We start from the raw sequence: 27568 nt of genomic DNA, 5'->3' as shown, positions 1-27568 counted from the left end.
GAATCCGTTCTGTAGTAAGCCAGTGATCTACCCTTCTCTGCAGTTATTCAGTGGTCACTTCTTGCAATACAACGCTTTTCAATGCTGTTGAGGTCAAATGGTGATGCTGACAGTGAGGTTGCAGAATTTGTCAGAGTTGCTGTTGTAGCAGCAGCAGCAGAACTAGTGGGACCTGTAGTGGCAGATGGCGTGGTAAAGGTCTTTCCAGTCATACAGGTCGTTTGGTCGTACAGGTCGTTGTATCCAGAGTAGCTGAAGAAAAAGAAGCACACGGATACATTGTTGCTGTGGTAGCAGCAGCAGCACCTCCACCACACACACCACTCGCATCACAAACTCATGCACCACGTTCATCTTTGTAGCGAACAGATTTTGTTTATAACAAACCGTATCTTGTAAGGCCGCATGTAACAAGTTATACCATGTGCATGCATGCAGTCATGGGCCGCATGCCTATCATGATGTGTTGCTTGTATAGTGTGAGTGCACTTTTAGAATTCTAATGAGAGCATTTTCGATTTTCTTCTCTAGTAGAATTTTCCGGCTTGTTTCTCCTTCCTCATGCAGAAGCAACAAAGAGTTCAGCCATCAGCAAGCCAAGAAGAAACCACTTGCTGAACTCTGATTGGCTGAGGGCGGTTGACCAGTCATTTCAGGTGTGAAGTTTAGAGCCGGGATAGGCTAGGTGCGGAGTATGTACATGTGCAGTGTCTGTACCGGAGATTCACAGTGCATGACTTGTCTCCATGTGCGTGTGTGTGTGTGTGTGTGTGTGCGCGTGTGCGCGTGTGTGTGTGAGTGCGTGTGTGTGTGTGTGTGTGTGTGTGTGTGTGTGTGTGTGTGTTTCTGCAGGAGGAAGGACAGCCACCAACAGCAAGCCAGCGAAAAGGCAAAGAAAATTCTATAGTATTAGCTAATAACTGAACTGCATGAGGAAGGAGAAACAAGCTGGAAAATTCTACCACAGAAGAAAATCTAAAATCCTGGCCATCCCAAACCCCGACCACCATCCCCTCCTGGAATGATTACTTTTGTAGCCTATCCTGGCTCTGAACTTCACACCTGAAATGACTGGTCAGCCGCCTTCAGCCAATCAGAGTTCAGCAGTGTTTTCTTCTTCGCCTGCTCAGATGGCTGGTTTTTTCTTCTTCGCCTGCTGATGGCTGTTCAGCCATCAGCAGGCCAAGAAGAAGAAGAAGGAGAAACAAGCTGTAAAATTCTACCGGAGAAGAAAATCTAAAATCCTGGCCATCCCAAACCCCGACCACCATTCCCTCCTGGAATGATTACTTTTATAGCCTATCCTGCTCTTGACCTCGACCACCCTCAGCCAATCAGAGTTTAGCAAGTGTTTTCTTCTTGGCCTGCTGATGGCTGAACTCTTTGTTGCTTCTGCATGAGGAAGGAGAAACAAGCCGGAAAATGAAACCGGAGAAGAAAATCTAAACAGAATTTAGATTTTCTTCTCCGGTAGAAATTCCCTGTGTGTGTGTGTGTGTGTGTGTGTGTGTGTGTGTGTGTGTGTGTGTGTGTGTGTGTGTGTGTGTGTACATGCGCGTGCATGTTTGTGTGCGCACTTCTGTTAGATTATTTACCTTTTCTACACTTGTGGAGGCTTCGGTTAAACTCACAGAGACCTTTTTTCAGGCCGACCTTGAGACTCAGCCCTCCGTTTCCTAAAGTGCGAGAAGAAAGGCGACAAATGTATCAAGATTATCTAGCGCTCACCTAGCTGCCACCATATAGACAGGAAACACAGTGACTTTTTTTAACAGAATCCGGGCAATGTCATGAATCATGGAATGATTACGTAATATTGACCTATGATGCGTTTTGATGCGTTTTGACGATCATAAAGAATAGCAGGCAACCTTTGCCGTTCACCCCGCAACAACACTCCATTCCCCGGCAAGCACGAGTCGAAGATGTTTCTGGGAATGTGTGCCCGTGTCCTCTCCCGGGCCTTTACGACTCCCTGATTCTTACAGTATTCCTATGCATCCACTCAGAAGTTGCATGAAAACGGAAGAGCTAGGGTATGCATACTTCAGTTAGTGGAGCGCAACTCTAGCTTTGGGAAATAGTTTGTTGGATTTCCACTTCCACGCGGGCTTTGTAAGTACATGCAGGTGGCATGATTTGTTGGTTTTTTCACCAACCCACATCTGAGAGAAATGAGCTAGTCACAACCAACCGGCAACACCTGAAATCACTATAGACGTGTACAATGTACCGAGACTCCGAGAGGTCTGTCTTGAAGGGCTAGAAGCTCCACTTCCGTTAAATTGGGTGCACCGCTGAATGAGTTTGGGTGCCAATGCTTCATGAGTGTACTGTAACCACCCTTGCAGACTTGCAGTATCCAATTCTAAATGCCTATAAGTATTAGTACAGTACGTACATGTATCGGTTATAGTGTGGGTGTTTGAAAAAAGAGTTTTGATTCTTATTTCCGTTATTTCTTACCCACGATCACGTGTGACGTATCATAATGCATGTGCGCAGAGGCAGGAAAGTCATCGTACATGCAACGTAGTGCTACCATGCATACGGCTGTCCGTAGTCCCATAGACTCACCATGTGGCTGTGCAACATTAGTTATGACCTCAATGGATACACTTTCAGTACTACAATGTGATGCAAATCGGTTCAGAGCTGCACCAGGCAGATGTTATTACTACAGACGAGTATACACTTTACACTAATGTGGCATATTTGCTGCCCAAAGTCCATTCTTAGGGCCGATAATGTTCTATTATACGATAATATTGCTGGTAAGAATACATGTTCACTTGAAAGTTGAAGCCCATGTTATGATTGTGAAAATATGAGAGTTCATTCTTGTAGGCAGTACTTCCTCCGCGTCATCGAAATTGTCGCAGTTTGACTTTTGATATAAAACGGGGGATTTAGTCACCAGCAGTTGTACCACAGGTAAGGAATCGGACATAGGTAGGGTCCAGCGGATAATGCCGGCATTATATTCGGCATTATATTCGGCATTATAAGACTACCCGAGCATCAGAGCATTATGGAGCATTAGAAAGGAACGAAACGAGCATTGTGTGAGGTTTGAGCGGCATAACGAGTTTCATAGTGGATAACATCGGCAAATCCTAGGTTTTTGGCCACAATCGGCTACAATCATGATCATGAGGTGCAACCAGACCTTATGCATTGCAGGTCTACGGGCACATGACTTTGTGATTGTGTAGACACGTAACACCTTTAGCACTAATGCTATGTCGTGTACATTTACTTGGCCACATAATCAGTCATTGCTACATAAAACACGTTATCTGGTTATGTAGCGATGTGGTCAGGGCTACAAGCCATTTATGAAGCATGGCCAACCGAGGCAGTTACACAAATCCGGAGAAATGATTTACCGGTATGAGGTTTCTTTTAGAATAATGGAGAGCAATGGAGGAGACATACGCAAAGTGAACGAAGAAGAGTTTTCTCGTTGTGCCATAGGCTCTGGCGATAGCATCTCTAGGGATGCTGAAGTAGACATTGATGCCTTGATAAATTTGGACCAGGATAAAGGAGCGTCTATAGAGAGAAAGAGCTTGCTCCAAAACAACTGCCTTTGCCGAGTCCAGCTCAGGACCTACATGTAAGAGCCTGGAAAAGAACTAGAATTACTCATGGACTCCGTACCAAGTCGATTGGAGCGCTCAGCAGCGCGTGTCTTACTTTCCTGATGAAGCACGTACAGTTAGTTATGGTCGACGGTTGTAATGCCAGGCCTACAGTCAAAAGCTATCAGAACTTGGGAAGAGGCAAACAATACCTCTACACACCATCTCGAGGAGAATATGAGAGCACAAGCAAAAGATGTAGAATGGCAAAATAACTTCTGACCACGTGTTTTCAGGATTTCCGCAAATGATGTCGATCAGAGATCGGCTCTCAGGAGCTGGCCTCCCGTCTGGTGTTTCAGATGAAGACACTATTTGCAGAGTGGAAGCAGTGACAGCTTGTCTGCAGGCAGGAATACTATTGGCCAGGATAAACTTCATCCCAACAATGAATGACTACCTGCAAAAATGATTTCATCTCTCACTACATGGATAATTAGGGGAAGATTTGATACACCGACTATTCTGCCACAACCCTGCATCAAAGTTGGAATGGAGAGCAGCCAATGGAGAAGTGATCATGATTCATAGTGCTAAGAAGTGGTGGAGCTCGTTGGAGATAATGTGCCAGCTTCAGAGGCAGATCCACGATAAGCATAATTTCCTGGAAGTTTGACAATGTGCAGACTTTCTTCCATTTTGTCCCAAACCAAGAGCATTATATCCCTTGCTGAAGCATTATAATCAGCGTTTTAAGGCAGTTTTTGGAGCATTATGGTTAGCATTATACGAACATTTTCGGAGCATTATCCGCTGGACCCTAGACATAGGCGATAGTCATCAGTATAGGGTGATGGCAAAGTTCTATTTTCTGTTATTGGAAGATTTTTGAACTAGACACAATTTCTTCGCTGATGTCGCTGCGATGGTACCTTCGACTCGCTGAGATCAGTCAGGCGTTGCAGCCTGCACATTTCTCGTGCTTTTTATAGCCATTCACTCAAAAACTCATCACTGTTTTACCCGAGGTGGGGTGAAAATGACTTCGTGGAACAAGGGGCAGCGATTGGAGAAACATTGAGGGGTCAGCAAACTAAATGCATCCAAGAGCGGAAAAAGTGTCGCTCTTGCATTCATGCAAAGAATGCTGAGGCACTCAGTACGTGCACCTGCAAGAGCCGTGTAGACTCTATACATGTAGCTACGTACAATGCTAGTGATGCACGCGCAGGTACCGTGCCAGTGATGCTGAAAAAGGGTGCGCGCTCGGCGTGATAGTAGACTGACCTGCATGAGCAGTGACCACACAGTTAAATGAATGCGGCTAAAAAAAGTTCGTTTCAAGATCGAGGTGATTCCGCCGACGGTAATCAACCGACCTCGCAATGATTGTGCATTCTTATTTCGATGGTGGTGATGTAGAAATCATCCAGAGCTAGCAGACGACAAACATAGCAGCTATTGTCCTGTGGAGAAAGTCAAAGCGTTTGAGATGAGGCGCGACCAACTTACAACATTCCTGGAAATTTTGCGGAACGATATTTTTCATCCATTGACACCAGCGACGACGAGGCCTTCATGTCTGCGTGAAACTCTCAGTCCAACTGTCCTGGAACGTTACTCTAGACTTCAGACTATCATACTGTGTAATATTTTTCTGATGGTTTAGCTTATGGAGTTGTCAGTAACAAGTGACAAGTCACTAGTCAAACTGCGACAATTTCGATGACGCGGAGGAAGTATATTATTTTACACGACCACATTAAAACCGATACGCACTGTAATATTGTGTTGTCACCACAATTGCTTGTACATGTAGCCATCATGAGACTAAAACATTGCAAAAATCTGTTCTCCAGCAAGTCCTTACCTGTACCTGTGTGTCCACAGCGTCCACATCAGTGAAACCGTCCTGTCTGGCTGTATGAGACCAACCTTCTTGAACTGGCATATTCATGCAAGTGTTGCTTGTGGAAAGGCCATTCTGTTGCACACAAAAAAGCACATTGGGTCAATAATGATGCATTGAGAGGTAAGACAACATGTGTGACATGTGTGCAACATGCTGAAGAGAAGAGCACTGAGCAGTACGCTCATGAAGACAATGCTAGTATTCATGTACACGCAGCAGACATTGCCTTTTGCGTATCATGGACAATGCTAGCAGTTTCTATGCAGTCGTCACGAGAGGCGTAATGCAGTGGCTTGGGCAACGGGAGTTTTAAATTGCATCACAATCACATTGTTCCCCAGATGCCCTACCTGGATTGAATTAAAATTATATATACTACTTATCACTGTATTGCCACAACACTGGTGTTACAACTATGCAACATGCTGGCAAATTATGTACGGTGTTGTTGCCTTCTCCCCCGTATTTCCCAGGGTTGATTTGGAAACATCACCACCATACATGTACATGACATCTCAATACACATACAATGTAAATCAACCCATTGATTCATCAAAACCCTGCTCAACGTATTGCACAGTGATTGACCTAGCCAATTTCTGTTGCAAACATATCACCTTTAATACTATCTTTGTTAGGATGAGTATGAATACCAGTACACGCATATACATGTACATGTACATGACACATGTATACCCCCCCCCCCCCCCCCCTCTCTCTCTCTATCCATCAACCTGTCTTTTTTTCATGTAGTCTTCACATCTCAACATCCTGAGGGTTGTAACAGTCAACAAAACAAATTGTTCTATATTGGGAACATCCAGCAAATGTACATACATAAACACAAACAGGATAACCTATTACATGCACATTCCAGAGCACCTTGCCCTGCCCCATATCAACAAAGGAATGTTCGTGCCAGCAGTAGAACCAGTCCAGCTCTTTGCATCGAGTTCTTGTTCACAGGCAGGTGTAGTGGCTTTTCCCCCACTGACCTGACAGTGCAAATTGTCCATGCAGGATCCCTTCCATTCTGTGCAAAAAAGTGTTGCATGGAATTTGTCGACAATAGAAAATTTCCCCAAGGGGGGGGGGGGGAGGGGGAGACGTATTGCATGTTCACCTACTTTGTCCCCGTTAGTCTACCACAGTACTAGTTATGGATGCCGGTCCCACCTTTATAGTCTGGTGTGCTACTACTACTACTACTACTAGTACTGTATACATGTACATGTACATGTATACGTATACATGTACATGTACATGTATACATGTACATGTACATGTATACAGTGGAGAGAGGCGGCACACACTACATGGGCACTGGCCATAATGATATCAAACTCAAACTCAAAGGAACCCACTGACATGGTCTAGCTCCTCATCATGCTAGACCTGTACTTGAAAGTGTTTGTCATGGATTGGCATCATCTGAACAATTATTAGTTTAAAAAGTAGACCAGACAGTATTGTTACTGCACTACAACTGTACTTAGTAGTGTGTACCAGTGCAGTTGACCAGGTTAAGTATGATACATGTACTTGAAGTACAATCACTCAGTCATGTACATGTACCGTCAATACGCAATACGTGTACGTCATTGATACTAATACCAAGAGTATAATTATAAGGGGCTTCTATACTCTTGCTGATACGTGTACGTGTACATGTAGACGACAGCACACACAAGAAACGCACAAGAAAGGCATAATACTGTATAAGCAGAAAATTTCGTCGGTCAATAATTTCGTCCAACTCCAAAGAAAGGGAGTTCGTCCGGTTGTAAATTTCGTCCATGGATCATAAGAGTGTATGGAAAAGCTGGACAAATCAATATTAGTCCGGCATTTAATTTAGTCCAACAGCTCCTTGGACGAAAAAGACGAAATTAAATTCCAGACGAATATTTCTGCTTGTACAGTACTCAAATTACAATAGTCAATAGTCAATAGTGCCACAGTAAGGTCTAGTTATACACTGTACTACATGAACATGCCATGATGATCTGTGGTTGTGCATAGCCAGTGCAGTGTACGTACATGAACATGCCATGATGATCTGTGGTTGTGCATAGCCAGTGCAGTGTACGTACATGAACATGCCATGATGATCTGTGGTTGTGCATAGCCAGTGCAGTGTACGTACATGAACATGCCATGATGATCTGTGGTTGTGCATAGCCAGTGCACTGTACATGTACATGACGTGCATGTGCAAATAGTAGAATTGCAAGTTTTCTTCCACGACTGATATCAGAACATTTCTATGTTAGGTGACAGAATCCAGGGCGGGGAGGGGTCTTGTCACTCTTGTGCGCTGATTTGTATACACCAGTAACATGTTACAATAACATGAATGTATGGGGAAGGTTACCCAAAGCTGTACATCAGTCATGTACATGAATATGACTGTGTACTGCCTTGTTTGCGGGAAGGCCACCACTGACGTATCACGGTATGAAGAGAGAGAGTCGTCTGAGACTGGGAGACAACAATCATTCTTGCAGCACCGAAGCAAAACCAGTGAATCCCAATGATCACCTTTTGTCATGTACAATCATGTACATAGTCATTGTTGTCCCCTTCCCCCCCCCCCCCCCCCCTCCAGTGCGGTTAGGAGTGATGTGCACACAGACTGTCATAATTATACAAATAGATGAGGCCAATCAGATCCACCGCCTTTTCTACGCTTCTCACTTGTCACATGACAACATCTGCCAGCTGAATCTGGAATCTGTCTCCTACAGGCTATTGTCACCTAGCTATGTGGACACCATCTGGTATTGTGCACATGGGAAATCATACAGTATTTTATCAATATCATTACATGTACATAATGATTATCATCCCATACCACGGCTTGATACTGGTAGTTCCCAGCTTTGTAGTTGCCGTGGGTGCGATACACACTACATGTACATGAACATTGTAGTTTTAGATAGTGTTAATGAAGAACATGACAGGGGTCTGTGGACACCTGTACTGTAGGCTGTGGACAGTACTGTCACTATCATTGCATCTCATCAGCGCATGGCAACAATCTCATAAACAAACATGGAGCCCTTTCCAATGCTGTCGCTATTCAAATGATAAAAATTTAAAAATGTACATGTAGATTGTAGGCAGTGAGTCTGTCAGGGAACATGTACATGTACATGTACATGTACATGATTGTACAATTACAATTCACACACAATGTATGCACAGGGAGATCAGGAATAGAAGATGATCATCAGCTCATTTCAAGGTAGTGTAGCAACCCAACATGGAATACACCAGTTTTGCAACAGCTAGACACAGATGACTAATTACTTTCTCACTCTGTCTGTCCAATCTCACCGCCGCACATTACATGTATCAAACCGTACCTCACTCTGCCCCAGTAACTCACCCTGCCCCAGTATTTAAACTCACCCTGTGACTCTTTGAGTGTCCCTGTCTACTGTATCCTTGTCCATTCTACATACATGCAGCCTGTACATGTACATGACTGTTTACCGTCACGTGCAAGGACCTAGGGTTTTCCACGTCAAGACACACTATTCATTTCAGGGCTTCCTGCCAATGACAGTATAACTGTCACAATGCCACCATGGCTGTAACACACCATGCTCTGGATTACTTGGCTTCGGATTCTGCATAATACGCAGGCACAATCACTGTTTGTCCAGTATGATACTGTATCATAAGAAGTATCAGTCGCACTAGTACGACTACATAACGCTTCCTCGACTTCATGTCCCACTCCCACCGCACTAGTCCCCATCAGTGCATCACCAGGTCACAGACTCACAGATCCCCGTAGTCCCCATCACCAGGTCACAGACTCACAGATCCCCGATTAGATCTTGTCATGTACATGCACATGTATCTGCCTCATTGCGAGTTTTTAGAATACTTTGTAACAGAATGTACGTAGTTCTACACGTGTCTCTAGCAACAACAACGTCAGAATCTCGTCGGAATCCTAGTCACAGGGGCGCACCCGCCGCCCATCTCCACAAAACAAAACCTCAAAGACCACTCACTAGCCATAAAAGGTGCGAATGTGAGGGCAGCTCGAGCAGGGGACTTTTGTTTTACTAGTTTAGCTCCAGAAGAACCCCATACAGTCATGTACATGACTGTATCATGTAGAGGGGACGGTTTCAAATAGGACATAGGTTGCAAACCGGAACGGACTCAATATTCACTTTCTCTCTTGGTATTTTGATTAGAAAACATATGTCACAGTGAGACTACGATGTGTTATACTCCGAGCCAAAATTTCATGGCTCTGCGATGACCAGAAGCGCCATACCAAGCAGGTGAGTTTTTGACGTGTTGCTTCGCACTGCGACTTGAGTTTTACGACTTTCGAAAAATCAACTTCTTGTCGCAGGTAAACAGCGGCTCGCCTCTCGCCAATAAAGCACAGCATACCAATCAAAACTAATGGAAGCACACACAAGGCTTATTGTTATTCTGTACTGGCCGTCGTGGAGCGATAGCAATTACCTAATTTCAGACCCAGAGTGAATTTGACGTGCACTCTAAAACGTGTCCGGTTTGGAGCCACCTCTGATTTGAACTTTTTTGAAGCGAAAAATTGGGCAACTTGGAGGCAATGGGTCAACACAAAGGAGTGGCTCAGTTCGATTGACTCTGGCCTCAGAGCAAACTTCAACATGCCAGTTTCCTTCCACAAACATATTTCGAGTGAAAAATCAACGCTGATGATCGGTTTGGGTCTATACAAATTTGGCTGTCAAAGCGTCCCGGTATCGAGCCGTCCCCTCTACAGTCAGTACTAAGATTAGTAAGAACTATAGGGAGTGTACAGTGAAACCTGTCTCAGACGACCGTTCGTTCAAGTGAAGGGACCTTGAAAACATGTGGACTCTGTTACCAGGTGGTCTCCTTATCCAGGGTCGTTTGACTGGAAAAAGCATCCCTGGCCCTTGCCTTGGCCCTATCGATCCTGGTTGCAGTGGTCATCGGGACAGGTGGTTGCCTTATCCGAGTGGTCACCTTGACAGGGTTTACTAGCTGAGTCACCAGCAACAAAAGGTCTTACTGGTACAACGGTCCTTGGATTTGGGCCTTTGTACCAGAGGCCAGAGCCCTTCCCGCCTCGTGCACGCGTACCCAGTCAAAGTCGTAACTCCCGTCTCACACCCGGACCTCGGCCTGAGAGCGGGGATTCTACAGTTGTAGCTCGTCTCTGTACATGTACTTCGTCTTTTTCTGTCAGATCAACACGGCGTTTGGCACGTGTGAGGAGCTAGCAGCCACGAACATCTGAACATAACAATGCTTTCACACAAGAAGCGTGGGACTCAGACTGGCTGCCAAAAGTGGCAAAAATCCTTGTTGACCCAGGGCCAGTACCCAAGTCTTCACTGATTTCAGTTCAGAGTCATCATCTCTGGAACGACGTTCTCCAGTCATGACAAAAAATATGCAGTCATGTGCGTAGACCAGACAGACCTACTACTACTAGTACTAGACTAGTGACTACAAGATCAAGAAAGTGCCGAAATCCTTGTCGACCCGTGTAGTGTGTTCAGTCACTTCAAGACTCATAATCTCTGGAACGACAATCGACAGTCCCCCCCGTGATTCTTGTCGTGTGACGACCGAGTCACCTAGAATCTACCTGGGCACAGGTGACAGGGTGTGGGCCCACGGGACAGGGCAGCTCGTACTGGCTGGTTAGGTGTAACACTTCACATACATGTGTCATGTAGTCGCTTGCATGCAGTATGCACGCAGTGCAGTGCCGTCGCCGTCCGTCGTGAAAAACATTGACATTGTATTTTGTAGCATTCTTACCAATCTTGGATCTTTGCCGAGTGAGGTTACCTAGCTCGGCTCATGTACATAATGTGTGTGTGATTCAGCCGTATTCCAGGGTAGCGAGTTCAGTGAAGACTTTTTATTTGTTTACAACGCGTAAGAAGACACCAGAGCTACACTAATATAAAGCACGCAGAAAAAGCCAGTGCTGGCAGTAGCACTGCAGAGCAGTATTAATTTTCGTTGGGTACTAGTATTCGTAGCGATTGCATGCATGCAACAAACCGTGACCGTGTAGTCCTGAGCTGACTACCGGAGTCACCATGGTCACAGACAGTGAGTGTTATCTTGAACTCTTCGATGGATTTTCATTGTACAATCATGGACAGGACTATTGTACTCTAACATAATAATTATTTTGTCCAACACAGGTCCCTAGGCCCTGTGACCACAACTGAACTACCGGTAACGTTTCTACTTTTTCCGAAGTCGCTATGTTTTGTGTAGATGTATGTACATGTAGATGCACATGCACACGAGAGACCTATCGCACTGCAAGTGTCAGTTCACCTAAAACTAAAAGATGCAAAATCAATAGAATGCCGAGATGATCATAACCCTAACAGTCACTGTTGCCGTGTTGCATATCTCTTCCTGCTAACTCAACTGACACTGCATGTTTGTGACAGAACGACACTAAACACTACACGCCAACACTCCGCAATAGAACAGCAGCTGTCAGTCACACACACACACACACACACTCATTTACTGTTCACCTGGTACTGCAGTAGCCGTGTTTGCAAGACCCGAGTGATTGAACGACTGGCACATAATAAAATACTGATCAATGTTCGTCTGATGATCGATTCAGTTCGTGAAACTCAGATCAGAGTTTATTACGAAACAGGAACTGTTCGTTCTTCTGTCTATCATACTGATGTAGCAGTCACAGTGACCAGAAACCTCTCCATCGCGGCTGACAACGAAAGACTGTAAATTGCTGATTGCGAAGCTAACGAGTAATGTTATTTCAACATGACAGGACCAGTATGAGACGGACTACTGTCATTATGTGCAGCGTAGTGCAGTCAGTCGGCATACACCATGTACACCGCGGGTCGACAAACACTGCAACTGTCGGCAGCGTGGTGTGGACACACTACAACTAGTTACTTACTTACAAGTAATTCCGCTTTACAAAGACAAGCAGCGGAACGTACCTGTTGACGGACCACGAGGATCGGTGGCACAATCACAGACCCATGCCGCGAATCATCAGTTCTTTCTAGATTTCCACATACATGTACAAAGAACGAAACAGCATGCTGTCCGCAGATTGAGTATTTCGCTCCTGCTCTTGTAGCAGTTGAGCACTCTTGCGTGGGGTAGTGCCTTTGCTGTTTGCGTTATGCAGAGCTCACTGACTTGTCAGTTTGAGCACTCTGGCAAGGTACGTTCGGGCACTCTGGCAAGGTACGTTCGGGCCTGATAGGAAATTTCTATTTCCATTGCTATCAGGTTCGGCCTCATTTCCTCTGTGCTGCGCTGATGAGTTCAAAAAGAACGAAACAGCATGCTGTCCGCAGATTGAGTGTACATGATTGTATACAGTAGTCAGTATGCCAATGCTACCGAAGATTCTACAAACTCCTGACAAGTGCCAACATAATGACACTGTGTCAAGTCTGACGATTTACGGACTAACACTGACTGCATGCATGCACGTGCTGCACTGGCTCGTACATGTACATTGTACACTGACAGAGTACTGTCACTGCACCCACTCACGCGCTTCACCGATTTTTTGAATTTCTTTCCAGTACAGACTAGTCAGCACGAGAAGATGTGACTGCTTCTGCATGTATAATGGCTACTACTACTAGTACTGAGTATGTGCAGCTTCGAGTCTAAAATAATTACATGAGCTGGCTACTGAGCTTGGCGGTGCATTCGTGTAGAATACCTACGCCACCGATTGCTTCAGCCTCACCCGTGTCCCGAAAAGGAATAACAAGGAGAAAGAAGCGAAAGCCTTCGGAAGGGGCGCCGCTAACTGCAGAACACAGGAGTGATCTTGTTCCATTGCACAACGCGCTGCTGTCAATTGCGTTGGCTAGATGCAGCTCTGGGCCGATTTCGAGCGTTTAGTGGATATTAGCAGGACGCTGCTGCCAAGGAAGAATCAGTATCACTAGAAAATACAGCAGTAACACCACTGCTCAGGCGCAAGGTGCGTTCAGTTTGTTGCTGCGAAGGTTCAGTGCAAGTGCGAAGTATTGTCTGATACGTGCAGTTCTGGACGGTATACGGACAGAGCTACTACACGAGGAGCAGAGCCTGGTCAGTTTCACTGGTCCATTTCCCTTCGGATCGTGACAGATACTTCAATTACTTGTCTAGATCTGCCTCCCGAGGAACTCGATTCTTGGTGTTGGTAGTAAATTTCTTCGTCGGACGTTTCTCCCCCCAGCAGTGAGAAGACCTCTTGTAATTCGGCCATAGCAAACAAGGAAATATCAACATCCGTCCGAAGCTATAGCGACATCGTCGATTCGACTTGAGACAATAATTATAATACCCTCGCTCCTGCGTTGATGAAGAGAGTAATTACGCCTGTGTGAAGAAGAAGAATAGTGTTTTGTCGGCTCCCTCTCTCTCTCTCTCGTGATCTCTTGACCTCTCGCCGGGCAAGCGAAGTGCCTGAACGCACTGCTGACGGTGACCAGATCTGACCTAGAAGTAGACCAATGGGGTTTAGGAGGCATCTTGCCATTCTTGGTCAAGTAGTAACGTGTTACGTTGGTTGACGACGACACGGTCCGGTAGTCTTACCTGCAACGGCCTTCCCCTGATTAGTTCTATTGCGTAGGCAACTAACTGCTTGGAAGTAACTGGGACCTAGCTGTCAGCTGCTGCGCATCGTCGACCTACACTTGCTCCATTCACAAACGCCGAGGCTGCGGCGTGCCCCTTTTACTGCCCACACAGCCGTCGACATCCTAGCACATCAGTTACACGAAACTCTCGCTGCGTCGTTGCTCGCTTGCTTTTCGTGGAGTTGGCTAGAATCAGTTTGGCTTCAGTGCCTTTGCAGACGTTGATAATCGTGTTGGGTTCATTTTCTGCCTACTGGTTGTCTTGCATCTGCTGCTGGTGAGCAGGTCGTTGGCCATTGCCGTAGTGGCACGATTAGTATACCGCCTCTAGTAGCAGCTGATTTGCTAGCAGGTAGTCAGCGTTGTCACATCTCGCCTGTCAACTCCACGGCCGCTCATTCTGGGTTGCAGCCGCTTCACCACACCAGTCCTACCCAACTACTTCAAAGTACTTGAGGATCTTCACAGCTATCGGGCTAGCTACTACCTGGCGATACCATGTTGGCTGGCTGCATGCCGATACCCAGAAGCAAGTTTCGACCGCTGATGCTCGTACGTGCCTGCGTCCCACGGACTTGCAGAACTACTACTACTAGTGCGAGCAACAGTAGGGATGAGACCAGTTGCACTGTTGACCCGGTGGAATTGGAAGGTGACTGGTCAGTTGCAGCTGAGAGGAGCACGGTGGTGTTGTGTCGTTTGCACTCCTTTCAAGCAACGTCGCTGGATAGTGACACCGTCATGGGGCCCATCACCATGCAGCAGCAGCACGATGTAACTGTAAGAGAACTGAGCATAAAATCGTCTCGGTCCAGCCACTCTAGTGGGAGCTGCAGTACAAGCATTACGAACGGATCCGGTGGCGGTTCTACCAGCACCAGTAGTTTTCGTCGTGCGTCCCGACTGAGCAGTGTGAGCACGACCAGCAGTGTGGATTCGACAGACCAACCAGTTTGCAGCTGCCCGTCAGGCGCAAACGCAATGGAAAATTTGTACAAGTCCTACACGCTGCATGTCAGGCTGCTGATGTATGCCAGGGACTTGTTCACGAGTATGCAATCTTCTCGAGACGTGCGGACGAGTTTTCACGATGACCCAGTGCTATTGCCTGCTGAGTACTTCAACAGAACAGATCGAGAGGAGATCATGTCCACTAGGGTAGACCAGGGTCGCTGCTATCGAGACGTGGTAGAGGAAGTGTTGCTGGACAAACGAGGCCATTTCAGCTGTCTGGATATCCTGCCACTGGTGCAGAGGACGTTTCAACTGAGCTCCGAAGACATTCTCTCTGTTGACCTAGCCAAGCTGCAGGAATCCTTCCATAAAGACTATCGTACGGCGAGACGCCAGGCAAAAGCGGCGGAGGAGATGCAACAGTTTGGGGAGCATAGCGTATGACAGCTCCAGTTGCTGTGGTCATTTGCTTGGAACCTGGTTTGGGAGTGCCAACACGTTGTCTCCCACAAATCATGGCTTCATTCGTTCTTCTATTGCTCGTCAAATCTGGTTAGTTTTCCAATGTGTGCCATTCAGACGGTATTATTACACGATTCTTATTTATAACCTGGCTAGTTCATGGGAGGACAGTGTAGTCCTTCGAGATCATGAAAGCCTTTTGGTTTGTTGATATTCCAGCAGTATTTACCTTACCAGTATTTTCCCTGTTTTTTTGCATGTGTAACTGGATTCCTAACTCAATCCTTACACGTGTAACACCATGGATCAGTCCTGGACTTGAAGATTTTAAGTTTAACACCAGCTCCCAACTCACCAATATGGTGCTTATGCCATTCGCATTGAGCCAATTATCCTGATGTATTCAGCTTTAATCTCCCAAACCGGTTTATATGACTCGGCTACCACGGATATTTCCTTTTCCGCTTTCATCTTCCATCCCAAGCTACATGTACGTGCAATTACGGCTCCATGTGCGGTTCCGGGACAGTATTCTTATCTCATCGTTGTCCTTCCAGAACAACTCTTTCTGGCTAGGAGCATCACTGACCTAGCCATAAAAGCTGCTTTTTTCTTATTACAGTTCCACCATGATTTAACAAATCAGTTTCGGAAAATCGAAAACGAACTCCTTTTGAAGTTGGGTGCATGGTGCCAGGTCAGGCTTGGCCACATGAAGTGGAAGTACTGGATTTAGGGTATGACTTGCATGCCTCTACAGACATGGGTTTCTTTTGGTGCTGCAAGGTATTTCCATGCCTGCTGGTTGCATTTGGCAGCTTCAAGTGAGTTGTAAATGGCCCTCTATGGTTGGTTGAAATCAATCAAAATGGATGTTAAATCTTTGAATAGATTGTACAGGAGATTATACAAATACATAAAAAGTAATCGTGTTCGCCAGGTACAGATTTGGGTGATATGCATAGCTTTCCAGAGACCAGGTGTTGCTGAGTTGTGGGGTAGTGTTGAGTAGCCAGTGATGATTGTTTCAAATGTTTTCAACTGGAGAGCAAGAGGTGTATATCTAGTCGCACACCCCTTTGATCATTGTCTAGTGTCTGCCCTCCTGCCGCTCCAGCCTAGGTTATCTTCACCGACCAGCATTGCTTTGCATTGCATTGGCCTGTGTAAGGCAGGTGTGTCCGTGTATGTTGGCACTCTTCACAAGCACTTCCTCTCTTTTCCCTGTGCGAGGTGTGCCCAGCGACACTTCTGAGTCCTTTTTTCGGCCTGCAAGGCTGCATTCCTGGTGGACTTCCTCCTTTCGTCCAGTTAGTAGTTGGCTGCACAGTGGACACCTAACTGGCCTGGCGGCAGTGCACAGTAGTTGCTAGCCCATATCCAACACCTAATTTATGCCTTTCCACCTGCTGCTATCAGCTAGCCGCTGGCACGTTTTCTAACGTTACACCCTCGGTCTCAGTGCATGTGCTTGACACTGGTACTTCAGGGAGAGCTGCCGGAGGTTTGTCTCTAATTTGTTGCAAGGAGGAGGTCATTAACTGGGGATGAAATTTTCCTGTAGGCTCACTTGACTGGCCAGTTGTGGAGCATTTCAACATGTTCAGAGCAGGCACAAGCATTCCACCTATCCCGCTTATCCAGCTTATCCCAACCAAGGAAAGTTAAGGTGGAACTACCTACAGTGGGGAATGCTATCAGCTTGGAGAATGTAAATGAACCAGCGAGTCTCTATATACATGCACCTGACTGCAACAGTGGAATCGTAATATGAGACCATTTCGGGCCAGCTGAAAAGGTTTCAAGTGTCTCCAGCTCTGTCCAGGACAGCCAGCAGCCAGTCTGCAGGAGTTGTTCTCACGCTCTGGCATTGCCTCCAGCAATGGGATGAGCAGAAGGAATGTGACATGTTCAACAAGTGTGTCAGGCTATGTGACACACTGTGGTTAGTGAGAGAGGTCTGCTGACTGAGTCATGGCATATGGATATGTGGTCCTTGTGGAGGATGGGTCAGTAAAGACTTGAGTGGAGGATGGTCCAGTGGAGGCATCAAACCAAGTACATGTACAAGCACTGGTAATGCCACTATGTAGTCACCAGTGCGGGTGAACTGACATTACATCATGGCAAGCAAAGTCTCCTTTAAAATTAATGCGATGGGCAAACACTCTACAACTACATAACTACATTGTACTACTACAAGTGTGAGGATACAAGGCTCTAGCTCTACCAGGGGAAGGTCATAGTACCACCACTCACCAGGGAGGATAGATTACTCATGGCCCTGGTCCCATGACACTCAATGCTGAATCTATGTAAGCCACACACTGTGTCATGCTTGCATCACATGCCAAGCCACTGCCACTGGCCCTGTGATTTTAGAATTATTTAGACAGTGTGGATAGAGCCTGTTCACCATTCAGTGTGGGGCACTGCACCATACGTGTGGGCATGTTGTAGAGCCACTGCTTGTAAATGAGGTTAGTACCGTATTAGTCAGGGTGATGGCAACCTCCTCCATCCCCTTTGACTCTTTTCTTGTGCTTTTGACAGGCCAACCATACCATGCATACAGTGCCCATGACGTCTACACTTCACACTGTGTGTGACTGTCAGCCATGGCTCCATGGCTAATCTGTTGATGGCCTCCCAGCAATGCTGTGCTAACCTTTATCAGTGACCCATGCAATGAACAGTGGGTCAGTGAATCCCTAAACCAGATTTTGCTGAATAGTGGCGACTCTACATGATCTGCCCCGGGCCACTGACTGAATAAAGTCATATCCCTTCAAACTGCACTGTGCTCACAGTTAGACTTAGAGTGAGAGTCATCCACTGCATGGTCTGATGTCACACATTTGCCATGCCGGCACATTGCAGATGTCTTACAAAGTATACAAAGTATACAACCATTGTACATGATACGTACATGTATGTACAATGAACATGCACTGAAATAGATATCAGAGTGTGACTTAGTCCCACCGCATCATGCATGGCCATGCCCTGTAAAAACAATGCCAATGACCATGCTCTGTACAACAATGCCAATGACCATGCTCTGTACTGTTACTACAGCTACAAGGTACACGTACATGCAGAATGCAGAATGCACAATGCACAATGAATGGCCGACCAACACACTAGAGCCAGCACAACAAATGACGGAAAACCGCCAAGGTGTGCCGAGTACTAGTACAACAAGGTATGTCCCAAACAGTCCTAACAACACATGTGGACCTGGTATAACTGAGTACCAGCCAGACTGCCACTGGTGAGGAGATCCAGGCAGAAGCCTGGAAGACAGAATATGAACATAGGCGTACACTGTGTGAACTCTTCCATTGCATACAGAAGGGTATATACAGTGTAGTGAAGACCAAGCCTCCGCTCCAAAGGCAACTGTAGGCTGTAGTGGTTCAACCGCCACTTATGGTCTAGCTGTGGCACCAGCTACTTGGGATCCCAGGCATACATGTTAAGAATAGATGCAGTTCAACCCACACTCTCGACCATTAGGCATTACTTGGCCTAGCTGATCACGATCAATTTGCGACCTGATCTGGAGCTGAGGGCCGTGGATCATGCCCAGACCACCCCGTAGAGATGCAAATGTCCACTGAGGAGTAAACATTAGTGATAAGTCATGGACTGGTATCAGCGGGGTGTGTGCCGGGAGCAGAGTTCTCATTACCCCCAGCAGATGCTACAAGTACCTGTGCCTGATATAACAGCTTCTCACAGCCTTGCTACATACCATGCCGCCGGACTAGCCCTATGCAGTATTAACTGCACCTTGAGAGTATTGACCCAATCCAGGAAAACTGAATGAATGGATATACATGTACATGTACATATTGGCTCCTACAGTTATGGGTTAGATCGCTGGCTTGAGTCCCTCCCCTGACTTGATGATGCCTAAAATGACCCTGGGGGTCAGGCCATCCGACACCACCTTGACACCAATGGCAGTCATAACAACACCAACCTGCCTGTGAACTGGAGTAAAGTTACCGTACACCTAGGCATCATGATACAACACTGATGGAGAAATTACCAAGTCATTATCTGATGGTGCCATATGGATGCTGCAGTCTTTGCTGGAGGCCAGCCCCATGCCATCTGACAGGGATGCCCATGAAAATACAAAGGACTAAATGCCGCCAAATCGGATGTAAACAGTAACTGGACAATTGCACACCAATGTGCCATTTTCTAGCCAGAAATTCTCAGCATTCTTAGCACAGGATACAACCATTGAATTGTTTAAAGCACCCAAGCATTGCAGCTATACCGTTGTTGCGGTCAGCCGTATGTACAATGTGTATGTACATGTAGGTGTTGCTTTACTATAAGCACATGCACATACACATTACACATACACATGCACATACACATGCACATACACATGCACATGCACATGCACATGTATGCACATCTCCAACACCATCACCATTACCACCATGGTCTAAGCCGCTGCAACTCGAAAGCATCAGTTCATATGCTCACCCTTGGGGCCGAGTTCCTCAGGGAGTGCATCACTACTGTGACATTGACTTTTGTACATTGCAGATGTACACTCGTTCAGTCATTGGCCTATTCAAGCAGCAAACAGCATCATCAGTCCTGCATGACTGAGACCATCATATAGTCAAGTCTATCTTCCCTTCGCGTTTGCACTCAAGTATATACCATGATACCCTATGCACACCGGCACAACTCTATATTATAACCACCTACTGTAGGTAACAGTGCGGCATCACACCATACTAGAGTCCCAGGAAAATGCTTCTGCAAACTGGCCCTAGACAGGTTCCACTGACCATGCATACTTCAGGTGCCATATTTCAGCACCTGCTTCTCACAATAATAACAGCTGATTCTTCTCAGTTCAGTGCAAGGAATGGTGATACACGATACAGAACAACCACCCATTCCAATGAGCAACGTAGGGGCCGCATCCATACAAGCTCCCGGCAGTGCAGTGAAAGGCCCTGAAAGGCCCGCAAATGCCTATGCTACAGCCAGATACTAGGCTTGGGTTATTGTGGAGCAAACTGGGTAGTTTACATCATATCACACGGGCATTGACTGTGCAACTGCCATCCCGGTCTTCTTGAACCCTGTGGATGAGCTACATGTACTTAAGTAGGTGTCAAATTTAAATATTTGAAACCATTAGGAATGGTATTTGAAAGCGGTCTACTACTCAAAAAACACAGCAACAGCACCACAGTTCAATGGAGGCCTGAATCCTTGCCGCAGCCCAATCACAACGAGTTGTACTTTGATGAGTCACCCAGACCACTCTGATTGAGGTTTCCTCTTCACTGACCACTTCTTCCCACTTTTCAAATGTGTGTACAAGCAATTGACTAATACAATGTCATGTACAGGTGCTTTTGCCAAGTACTCCATTCTTGAGATTGCGGCCCGGGCTATGCCACTCATGCAGGTGAAAGCTCACCCTGCTTCACTACTGGAGCGTATAATTGGATGAAGCCGCCGTAGCCATGGTAGCTGATTGCAGAGTGGCTCAAGGCTGGCCTGTACTGTACAGTACATGAACTGAACAGTACTGAACAGTACTGAACAGTTCAGTTCAGTACCATACTACAGTACTAGTACAGTAGTAGCTAGAATGAGCTGTTAGTACAGTCACATGATGGGCCAAGCCATTGAATCACATCCAGCCATAGTAGGAACAATAGGGCTTGAAAGTGATGACGTCAAAACGGCCAGGGAGTAGTAAGTTGACATCAGATTTCTATTTTGGATCCACTAAGGTGTGACTTTGCTATTGCCTCAGTATGTGGGTGCATAGCAATCCACTCATGTCATATGCAGGGGTGACTTTTACTTCGCCACCAGTTGTAACCCCGCCCCCAGTAGCCAAATCAGTCAGTTTCACTGGCTACATCACCTTGCTGTGAGTAAGACGGCTTGAAATGTGCTTGGATCCATACAAAAACTGGATCCAAGTGGATCCAATTTTTGAATTTTTGAAATTGTTGCTATGCTGTGACGTAGCACTTTCAAGCCCTATACCACTGGCACAACTGATACCTGTAAGTCTTTGCCTCATCCCAAGTGGAAGCTATAAGTATACAGTATAATGCTCGCGAACATGTACCTACTGTGCACTGGAATGGGTTCTAACACTACTACTAGTTCTCTGCTGCGCTGCATGTATTTTCCTGAATACTAGTATGTGACAAGAAAGTAGTTAGTTGCAGAATTGTTCAGGCACAGGGTGTCCTCTCCATTCCGCAAACAGGCAATCCTACACCTCCTGTATGTGCATGCATATCCATGCCATGGTGCCACTACTGTCGGCAATAGGTGAACGTGGCTACTAGCATTTACATATACAAATAACTGTTAGAATGCCATGACATTCCATTGTACATTGTATTGTATACATGCATGTGCACATGTACACGTACAATGACTTCTGAAGCATGTGTGTGTATGTGTATTGGTTATTATGGTGTGGAGTGTGGACTGGCCACATATGATGCGCTTGAAAATGATGTCAACCATAGCCAGCCTAAGCCAGGTAGTACCGAAAACATGCATGTCTGTGGCTATTTCTGAATCCGCTTTTTCAAAGAAAGATGTTGTGTTGCAGATGGTGGGTACATGGTGGGTACATGGTGCTAGACCCCTCCTGGCACATACAGTTATGTCGCGTGACTTCTTGGGCACCATCAGTATTCCCTCCCCCCCCCCCCCCTCCCAGTGTTTAATCCAGTCATTACCAGCAGATGTGTTTCCGTGTCCTGAAGGAAACCCTTCGCACGCTGTTATGGATCATGTACGGTGCAAGTGTATGCCATCATGTAGATCCAAGTGGCTCCAAATGCCAAACGTCTTTATGACAATTGCCTGCTATTACAAAGCAAGTTCAATTTTTTTTTAAATGACTATGACACGGATAGTGGTAGCTCCAGTGAACATCACTTCTATTTTAGCAGTATTTTTAACGAACAAATGAATAATCTTCTATTTCCTATTCCCTACAACAATCAGAGGAGCGTTAAAAAAAGGAAGGTACTTTTCTATCCTTATTTCCAACTTATCAGAGCATTAACCTGCTATCGCGTATACATGTACATTGCTGGTCGCAACAAGCTGAGACCACCATCACAGCAGTGCTAATGCCTCGTTGTCACAGTCTGACTTTGTCTTTTCGTGTACCCGATCTAGGGGAAATTTTCTGCCATTGGACATTTCTTGAATTTTGCATTCAAGTATTCTTGGAGTACTGTTGGATCAAATGGAATGATTCGAATGATCAAATCTCCGTTGCATCCCTAACAGTTCCCATTCGACTTTAGATTTCGTCCCCGGTCCGGCCTGGAGGGAACTCACGACGACGGTCACCAACACCCGGAATATCCCAGACACAGCCCACAGCGGCAGATGCAGCCCCTACCCTAACATTCTGTACATGTACGGAAACTGGAGTTGGGACTCGCGGCAATAAAACAGCTCACCCATCGACGTACCATTGGGCAGCTGGGCCTTCGGGCATACATGTACATGTCACATGGGTGCTGAACTGCTCTCCATCTACATGTACATGTAAGTTAATAACATAATTGCCCGTGTCTGGACCAGCATAAAGAATGTGTGGACTTACTGCTTGTCATTGAGTGCGGCATGTGCACCAGTGTTCCGTGTAGCTGACCTCAGCAGTAGTGCAGGCTCAATTCTCCACCTCCCGTGTATCCAACACCTGCTGGAGAAACAACACAGAGAGAAACAGAACGTGCATACAATGCTGTGGCCACGTGGTCGGCAATCATGCGGCTGCACTGATTGTCACTGGCCCGGTGAAAGGCGTGCTTTGACGAAGCCAATTAGGAATCAAAACTACAAGTAATATAGTATACTACTTGTAGTTTTGATTCGTAATTGGCTTCGTCAAATATTCGCACTGTATGGAATGCCACCCACCCAATGTGGAGTAGGTTGGTGTATAGGAAGGCAATGCCCTGACCATATGGTGAATTTCAGTGTGTATGGGAAGGCAATGCCCTGACCGTATGGTGGATTTAACCACAACAGCCCATATACATGTACCGCCCTCCCTGCATTCTGGAATACACATTCACTGAACGCCACTGGGACCAGCAAGTCAACACCTTTCCAAAAGTATACGAACGTGTCTCCACCATGCCTATCACTGACAGAGCAAGGCATGGTAATTGTGTAACGGCACCATTGAAATGGTTTGCCACCGTGACAGGCAGTGTCTTGTGAAGAAGAAATTCTGAAGTTGAAAACCAGGTATTTAGCAGGAACCGTTGGGGTTTTGTGTGTGTGTGGATCATGGATCATGGATCAAACGACCATGTGCGACTACTGTGGCAGCCTACAAGGGCAGAAAGTATGTACTAGTAAAGCCTAGTTCACATTCGATGGAACGCTGACGGTACGGGACGTAAGGGCCTGTCGGGAAGGCCGGGGTGAGCTTTAAAATCTTGTACGATTCGTACGACACGACATGCTGCAGTCGTTGCGTCGTTCAACAGCGAACGGCGCGAGTCATATCACGGTCTATGACGGGGGTGACTTTTGGACCTAATTCCCTGTTTTTATGGACTTCTTTTCAATTATTTCTCCTTGAATGAAGCGGAATCAAGTTCACAATACCAGTTTTTCATGAAGACCGAAAAAGTAGCTTCGAAAGGTGTGCCATTCAAATAATAGCTCCAGGAAATGATAAAACAGTTCGTCTGTCACGCTCCTGATCCCTAAATACCATATGTGACATCAGACCTTATCTTGCTAAACTTCAACTCAAGTCGTGTTAGCCATTCTGCGAGTTACCATGGGAAGCACAGTGCTCCAAGTACGAATCGGGAGTAGTCGGCACATGACGCCGTCTCCTGTTCACACTCAAAATGCAGCTGTTTTATACGCTTGCGTCCACGTCTACGCCCGTCTACGGTATGAAGAGTTGAATCGATCCTACTCTTCCCGTCGCTTCCCAATCCGTACGGCAGTACGGTTGCGTTCCCGTTCCTGGTGCTCACATTGGACGCCGTCAGACTGTCCCGTCGCTTCCCGTCGATCCTTACGTTAAGTGCTGCATTGACTAGGGTGTACATGTATACCGGTGCATGCATTTTAAAAGATATACATGTAAATTGCAATGCATCCAAATGCTTCACAAAGACATGCATGACCATGACATGTTGTAGATCGAGTTCAGTCAGACCGGGTATTCCAATCACTTTTCCACATTACATGAGGGTGGCATGCAATGTACGGGTAGAGTCCCAGGCTGTCACTGTGGTGCTCGCCCATAGCCCGAGGAAGTTGTACACAGGACCTATACAGCTACATGACTACATGACTACATGTACATGTACCTGCTCACAGCCAAACATGCTACCGCCTGAGCCTTGCTGCTGCTAGTCTACTAGTGGGTTCTCCAAAACTCACTGGCAAACAACTCGCCTTTGGAATGCAAGATGGGTGACCGCAAAAGCCCTCTTTCCTCTAAACAACATCACACCCACTTCAAAACTTCACCAGAATGAGCAGAGAATGAGCAGCCTGAGGGTAAGTGCAGGGTAAGTGCAGGGTAACTGGCAATCGCAGGGTTTAGTGCCCAGATTGGATTCAAATGGTGCTTCCAAGTAGAGCAATTCCACCTCCACCATATCTATTTAACTTCCCAGTACAATGTACTGTACTATAAGAGTATGTGACGTGAAGCTAAATACTCGGTCTCGCCTAGCAATCAAGGAAGTCCTTCCATTCAAGACAGAGGTCACCGTGTTCAATTGGAATATTGCTAGCCCACAGACCGAGTGTTTTCCTACTCAGAACCATGGGCTCCGTTTCCAGTACAGAGACCACTCAGGCTGGAGGACTCGGGCACGTTCATGTATGCATCATGACCGTGCTGGCCATGGTAAGCCTTCCCTTGCATGTACATGTACATGTATGTTATCTTCAGTCCTGTAGGACTAATAATGCTGTTTTGTAGAACGATTGTGATTCAAACCAGGGAGTCAGATTGTATGAGGCCGATTCAAACCATGCTGCAAAACTACATGTATCTTCGTATTGCTACTATTAATTTAAAGGTGTTGAAGTATTAGTAAGTTCATGTCAGATTTCTACTTTTGGATCCACTAAGGTGTGATTTTGCTATTGCCTACAGTGTGTGGGTGCATAGCAACCCACTGACTCATGTCGAATGCTGGTGTGACTTTTTTCGCCGCCAGCTGTCACCGTGTGTGTGGTGTGTGTGTGTGTGTGTGTGTGTGTGTGTGTGTGTGTGTGTGTGTGTGTGTGTGTGTGTGTGCGGCGGTGTGTGTGTGTTGTGTGTGTGTGTGTGTGTGTGTGTGTGTGTGTGTGTGTGTGTGTGTGTGTGTGTGTGTGTGTGTGTGTGTGTGTGTGTGTGTGTGTGTGTGTGTGTGTGTGTGTGTGTGTGTGTGTGTGTGCGGCAGTGTGTGTGTGTTTGTGTGTGTGTGTGTGTGTGTGTGTGTGTGTGTGTGTGTGTGTGTGTGTGTGTGTGTGTGTGTGTGTGTCTTTCTTCTCTTTCTCAGACTCTTCCTGACTTTTCTTTCATTCTCCTGGGTGGTTACCAACAGCCAGTGCATGCCGGAGTATGTGGTGTGATGTGTGTGCGGAAAAAAAAGACCAAAAAAAGACCAAAAAAGACCAAAAATAGGGATTCACTGGCCAGAAAAAGTCACTTCAAATAGCTGTATGGTGTAGACCAGGCTGAATAGTGACGGTCAATTCTTCAGCCTTGCAAGCTGTTGAATGGTGCAATCCCAGCACAAGTTGCTATGGCTTCTGCCGTAGCATTGCTATCATCGCCTCCGGCGATGGGCGTCAAAGGTCAAAGGTCAAAGGTGTGTGTGTGTGTGTGTGTCTTGGTTAGAGACCAGGTGCAGCTTGACAGGCCCGGTTTTACCTTGTGGTGCAAATTGCATCCAAGCATCGAGCAGGGCACATACATGTACGAGGTGCTGAAAGAGCCCCTGACTTCGCTATACACTGGGGGAACATAAAATCCAGGCCACGGAAATCCAATCTCATGAATAGCGGGGGGGGGGGGGGGGAGACTTGTACCACACACACACACCACTCTGCTCACTTGAGGTTGAGTGAGGCGCTATTTTTTAGTTTCAGGTCGGATTTCTAGCCATGTACTTGCATTGTTGACATTGTTTTCAAGGATGGCCGGGCATGAAGCATGAGGAGTTCAAGAGTCATTCACAGAGTTTGGCATATCACTGCTCTGGAGCTACCCTGTACTTCCAAGTACAAAAAAAATAATATCTTCTAGGCTTCTTTACTAGAAATCTGCTTACCTGGTGTTTCGTATGCCTGTCCGTCCTCCACTCAGCACTGACTCCATGCCTGCCACCGGAAACAAAGACCAAGTCCAAGTGGCTTTACGCACCTCGCCCTAGTTAGCTGGCCATCTATCTCCTGCCAAAAGTCCTGATTTGTTTCTGCTTCCGCTATTTTCTGCATTTGTAAGCGGAAAGCCATGAACCCTGCAGCGCATGGCCGGCGGCCGGCCATTGCACATACCTGTTCCACTGAAATAATTGGCGCAATAATACTACAAAATGTAGTAGCAACTAGTATACCACGGCGGCAGGGAACACAATAATACCGCCGGCTAGTCGGTTGTTTTGAGTTTGAGTTCCGGAAGAGCACTAGCCTGCAGCGTCAAGCATGCTACGTCCAGTCTTGCTAGCATGCAGCCTAGGCTATGGCACGGTACGAAACTCGATACCTCCGTCGAAATAAAAATTAATAATTTGAGTGATCTTCGTATCGCTTCTGGCTGAGCGCTGGGTTCTTTTCACAAACGAGACTTTCGAAGTTTCGTGTTGCGTTTTGAAAGCTGGTTGCTCGCACGCGCAGCATTCGAGGTGCGAAGACGGGAGTCGGGACTTGTTACCTTTTCCGCGCCATGTTCAGCACAGTTGTTTTCCGTGGGGTAGCGCGATACA

The 27568-nt window shown here is 46.4% G+C and overlaps 1 long non-coding RNA gene across 2 annotated transcripts; it reads right to left on the bottom strand.

Annotated features, from left to right (window-relative positions):
* LOC135830186 (uncharacterized) lies at window positions 1-27568 on the bottom strand. Of its 2 annotated transcripts, none has more exons than XR_010556007.1 (4): window positions 26915-27568; window positions 23215-23313; window positions 5455-5568; window positions 1-252 (listed from the first exon to the last, which is right to left on the bottom strand). It is a non-coding gene; the product is annotated as an uncharacterized LOC135830186 (long non-coding RNA). The 2 variants fall into 2 exon arrangements; XR_010556006.1 differs by lacking the exon at window positions 1-252 and adding an exon at window positions 1593-1676.

The sequence above is a fragment of the Sycon ciliatum genome, chromosome 1, assembly GCF_964019385.1.
Source record: "Sycon ciliatum chromosome 1, ocSycCili1.1, whole genome shotgun sequence".
NCBI lineage: Eukaryota > Metazoa > Porifera > Calcarea > Leucosolenida > Sycettidae > Sycon > Sycon ciliatum.
This window is presented reverse-complemented; position numbering and strand designations above follow the sequence as displayed.